General features: G+C 50.7%; 1 non-coding gene across 1 annotated transcript; it reads left to right on the top strand.

Annotated features, from left to right (window-relative positions):
* Nucleotides 1-1,008: 1,008 nt before the first annotated feature.
* On the top strand, nucleotides 1,009-1,081 carry TRNAI-GAU (transfer RNA isoleucine (anticodon GAU)). The gene has a single exon. It is a non-coding gene; the product is annotated as a tRNA-Ile (tRNA).
* The last annotated feature ends 4,282 nt before the right edge of the window (nucleotides 1,082-5,363 follow it).

Raw genomic sequence — 5,363 nt, 5'->3', positions numbered from 1 at the left:
CGCAAGTCGTAGTAATGCCCGTGATGTAACCATACCGTGGTGTAACGACTGCGTTGTATAGGTCGTTTTCCAAAACCGAGTGTGTGAAAACACCAAGCCATTCATGATTGGGCTGTGTGGAAATCCATGTGGTAAATTAGCTCTGTCTGACCAGAGAGCCTTAATAAATCAATCTTCAGGTAGTTTTTTTACATTTAGAAAGACAAAGTTAATTAATTCCCTCAAATAAGTACTAAACATAAAATATATAATGTACACAAAGAAAAACAGATCTCTACAGTTCTTCCTGAAAATCTGTGCAAACAGGTTTCTCCCTGTTAAAGAGTGTAAAGCCCATTCATCTGCTGTTTTTGTAGAGTTCAGAATGTAAAACTAGTTTGAATTATATTTGTGGCAGTTGTAACAATGCAAAAGGAAAGGGGGGGGCACTCTGCCGTCCAGCGCGTATGGCGGAGCACCCGACCTCCTCTTCCCCTGCACCCTCGGTGGTGGGGCGTGCCCCTCCGCCGCATCTGGATGACGCGGCGGGCGCGACTCACCACCGATTGGTGCCGGCTCTCACATTGACCCGGAAGTGATCTAATTGCTTCTGGGTCAAATGGGAGGAGCCAGGGGGGCCGACCTGTGGGAACTGGTCTGCCCCCATAGGGGTTTAAAAGGCCGGGAGAGCGCGTGAGACGCCCTCTTGTCCCCGCGCTCTCTAGGCTTCCACAGTGCCCTCCAAGGGGCAGAATAATCTTTTGTTTTTATATTGCAGGCATCATCTGCACTTTCAGGCGGGAACTCTGCCAGCCGTCCTGGACGTCCGGGACACCGCACCTACGGGGGTCGTCATACAGCGTGGAGGCATTGGTCCGAGTCAGCCGGTATCGTCGGATTACAAGGGCACAGAGGGGGGGAGTGAGGCAGAGGGCGCTGCACGCTTCGGCAAGCGCCAGGAGAGGGGCTCCTTTTTTCCGTGCACTCGGGGCATCCCTGTGTATCAAGCCACAACTGTAAGGCGAAGCAGCCTGCTTAGCACAGTAGGCAGTGCATTAGTCTGATAATCTGAAGGTCCTGAGTTCGATCCTCAGAGGGGGTATTTATCGCGAGCGCGATGCATGGGGGCATCTCTGTGGGGTATTAGCGGGCGATTGAAGACAGCCCTGTTTACCGGAGCAAAGACGTGCTCAACTGTTAGCACTGTGTGCTTTTGTAGAAGGGGCATTGATGCCATTGTAAGGTTAACAAAGGAGAGAGAGGCTTTAATAAGCACGATAAAAGTGACTGCTGGCATTTTCATAAAGAGGAGCTGTTTTTTGTACATGCGAAGCAGGGTCAGGCCTGGTTAGTAGGTGGATGGGAGACCGCATGGGACTGTACGGACCACACAGCGACTTGGTGAAAGTCTAATGTTGAATTTTGCATAATAAGGCCTGCATTTCATGGAAGTCACGCTAACACGCCAGATCTGGTATTGGGGGCAGTGATTATTTCGTGAAGTTGTTTTTTACTCTAGCATTGTTGCATTGTTACTCAAAGGAACAGTGGTTGCGATTCAGCTGCAAGGTGGCAATTTTCTTTCAGGACTGACAGTATTGTGGGCTAACTTTCTTTTCATCGCAGGCCATCATTGAGGAGCACTGCGGGCTGAGAGCATACGGAGAGTGGTGCTGCGGGCTACGCTGTCCGAGGACATAGGCAGGCCTGCATTTCAGTGCTTCTGTCGGGCCGCCGGGCTAGAGTGTGTTCGCCCAAACACCCAGGCTAGCTAGTGTGTCGTGGCCAAAGTTGCGTGGTGCTTACGGCCGGCCTGTGTGCCTCCAACTTGATACAGGTAAAAACCATAAAAACCAGGCAGATCCGGGTTGGTACAGGAGCACATCATGCTCATAGGTTTGGTATAAGTGTAGGTTGTTTACCTGTCGCAAAGAAAAGGGTATGGCTAGTGGGCATGGCGCTAAGCATTCCCGCATGGAGCTTATGCTGCAGGGAATGATGTGCAAGATGACAGCTATGGAGAGGAGATTGGGGAAAGTAGACCAGTTGGGTAAGAATGTGGCAGAGCTCAGACAGAGGTTGGAGGATCAGGCGGGGCCATCTGGGAGACCTAAGTGAGTAATAGTGCCCCCGCAGCCCAGGGGGGAATTGGATGCTTTGCCTAATTGGGTCAGGGCCAAGAGGGGTAGCGGTCGGGTCCCCAAGCCACAAATAGTAGGTGGGTCACCTGAGATGGTCCCGGAGGGAGTGCTTACACCACTGGTGGTGCCTATACCTACTCCCCCAACCCCAACAAGTTTACAGGTGACACCGGCTCCAAGCATAGCACCCCAGGTGGTTCCAGCAGTAATTCCATTGGTACCTGTGTTGAACCCGGCTCCTTCCCCGGTACCCGACATGAGATCCCCATCTCAGTCCCAGCACTTACTGGGGTTGGTCAGGTGCCCCCAGAGCTGGCAGCGCAGATAGCAGCAGTACTCCCTTGGTTGGGGATTGGTGGGATGTTACCTTCTTGGGTGGGCGCCAAGGAGGCAGAGGAAGATCCCTCCGCGGAGGCCCAAAAAATGGTAGCAAAGATCATGATTGCGCGGGGTGGGTGCCAAGCGCGCCTATTTCTCCTCAAGCAACATGTTCAGGCAGCGACGCTGAAAAAAGACAAGATTGTTGAACCAACACAAGTCGCTGAAAGTGGTAAGGAGGTGGCATTGCCAGTACTAGGGGAAGGTACAATACCCTCCAGGAGGGAAAATCTGGCCCAGCATGTTACACAAGGAGTGTTGGATTTGATCTGGGCTGGCAAATATCTCAATATCTTTTCCTTGCTGGTTGATAACAGGGAAATGGAGTATACTAGGACGCAGACGGACTGGATGTTGCCTAGCGAATGGTGAGGGCAAATGGCAAGATTCAGGGTGGAGGAGACATTGATCAACTGGATCAGAGCCTTTTCTGTGTTTATGGCATTTCCCTAATTTGCAGGCAGAGATGGCATGTTACCAGAGTAGAATTACAACTTTCAGTGACAAGTATGGATGCCTTTGTAAGGATGAAGCAGGAATGTTTCGCGCAGGGCTTTAGGATCCCAGCGGTGGGATATACCGGGTCACCAGAATGTAGGAATCAACTGTCAGTTAGGCACAACCCAGTTGTAGTGGTGACAAAAATTGCTAAAGAGCTGCGCCTGGGTAGGATAGTGGGTCCTTTTACTGACATCCCTGTACCTAATTTTGTTCACTTGCGCCTCAGAGTGGTCCCAAAGAAGGAGAAGGGCGAGTACAGGCTCATTCATAACCTCTCAGCACCTAGGGGCGCATCCTTAAACGACGCTATAAATGAAGACATTTGTAGTGTTAAGTATGCGTCTTTTGACCAAGCAGTGGCTATGTTGAGGATTCTTGAACCTGGGGCCTTGCTGGCCAAGTCAGACATTAAATCTGCTTTTCGGCTACTGTCGGTACATCCCCTATATCAGCATCTGCTAGGTTTTTCATTTCAGGGGAAATTCTATATGGATATGTGTATGCCCATGGGTTGCTCTGTCTCATGCGCCTACTTTGAGAAATGTAGTTCCTTTCTGGAAGGGGCTTTTAGGCAAACAACAGGACACCACCATGTCAATCATTACCTGGATGACTTTCTCTTTCTGGGCTCAGCGGGCTCACAGGAGTGTGCGTGGGCATAGCAGGAATTTTGCATGCTCATGTGGGCTTTTGGGGTCCCGCTGGCACCTGGAAAAACGGTGGCAACCTCCTTGGAATTTCTAGGCATAGAATTGGACTCAGTGGAGGGTTGTTTCAGGTTACCCAAAGAAAAAATCATGAAATTTAGAGCAGCTCTACAGTAATGTTTGGTTAAAGAAAAAGTGACGCTCCAGCAGCTACAGCAGACTGTGGGGCAGCTAAATTTTGCACTTAGAATAATACCCATGGCACGCCCCTTCTCCCGCTCAATCTCGCAGGCCATGACGGGCCTGGGGGAGAAAAACCATCGCACTAGATTGTCGGCCGAGGTTCGCCAGGACATGCGTATTTGGATGGCATTCCTGGAGGATTTCAACGGCAGAGTAGTGTGGTGCGGTACCCCCACGACGTCTGCTGAGTTAGGCCTATGGACTGACGCCGCGGGCAGTGTGAGGTTTGGCGCCATACTTGGAAACAAGTGGGTGGCCCAACGGTGGCCGGTTTGGTGGGAGGAAAGCGGCTTGACAGCTAACATCGGCTTCTTGGAGCTATTTCCAATATGGGTTGCATGCATTAACAGTTTGGCCTGACCAGTTGTGTAACCAATCTGTGATCTTCTGGTCAGATAACATGACCGTAGTCGAATGTATCAATCAGCAGGCGTCGCAGTGTAAGTTTATACTCCGCCTCCTTAAGGAAATTGTGTTGATTTGCATGAAACTGAATGTACACTTTAAGGCCAAACATGTCCCAGGGTTTTGAATAACGCAGCTGATGCACTCTCTCGCTTTAAGATGCAGGTATTCAGGGAGCATCTACCATCCGCAGAGGCAACACCGGCACACTTCCCAACAACACTCTGGTAAATTGGTGCCCCCAACTACAGAACCTCGTGGCAGCTAGCCTAGCGCCCATGACCAGAACGACTTACGAAGGGGCGTTTTTGTCTTATTGCTCCTTTCTGGGACAGGGCTGGGCAGAGAAGTGGGATCAGGAGGGGAATTTCACCCAGTACATGGATGCATTACATAAAGAGGGGCGCTCAGCAGCGACAGCTAGCAGGCACAGGGCGGCCGTTTCTTTCTTTAGGCAGCTTAAAAGGGCCAAAGATCCCACAAATAGTTTCATAGTGCGGAATGCACTGAGGGGGTGGCGGCGCCTCCAAGCAACTGCCACTGATTCCAGACAACCGATAGGGTTGGAACGGCTGGCATTATTATTGAATGCTTTGTCTGAAACATGTAGTTCATCAGGAGAGGTACTCTTAATCAGTGCCGCCTTCTCATTGGCCTTTTATGGGGCATTACGGGTGGGCGAACTGGTGGCTAGAAGCAAGCAGGACACACAAGGGGATGTCCGGCGGGAACACACAAAGATACTGGACGATACGCTGTTGATTACCATATGTAAATCAAAAACTGATCAGGAGGCCCGGGGGGATAGTCTGGTACTCCACCGTGCACGGACTAATCCTTGCCGCCCAGTGTTCCCTGTAGAGTCCTTTATCAAGCAACGAGCAGGTACAACAGAAGGAGCATTGTTAATGCATGCAGAAGGCACCCCATTGACCAGGTTTCAATTTCAAAGAGTGTTGGCAATGACAATTGACAAGGCGGGTTTAAATACAAAGGATTTTGGGACACATTCATTCAGAATAGGGGCAGCCACTGAAGCAACGGCTAGAGGGTTGCATGTGAACAGTGT

This window comes from Lissotriton vulgaris, chromosome 2_1 (assembly GCF_964263255.1).
Source record: "Lissotriton vulgaris chromosome 2_1, aLisVul1.2, whole genome shotgun sequence".
In the NCBI taxonomy this organism is placed as follows: Eukaryota; Metazoa; Chordata; class Amphibia; order Caudata; family Salamandridae; genus Lissotriton; species Lissotriton vulgaris.
The sequence above is the reverse complement of the archived record's forward strand: the minus strand, read 5'-3'. Positions and strand labels throughout refer to the sequence as shown.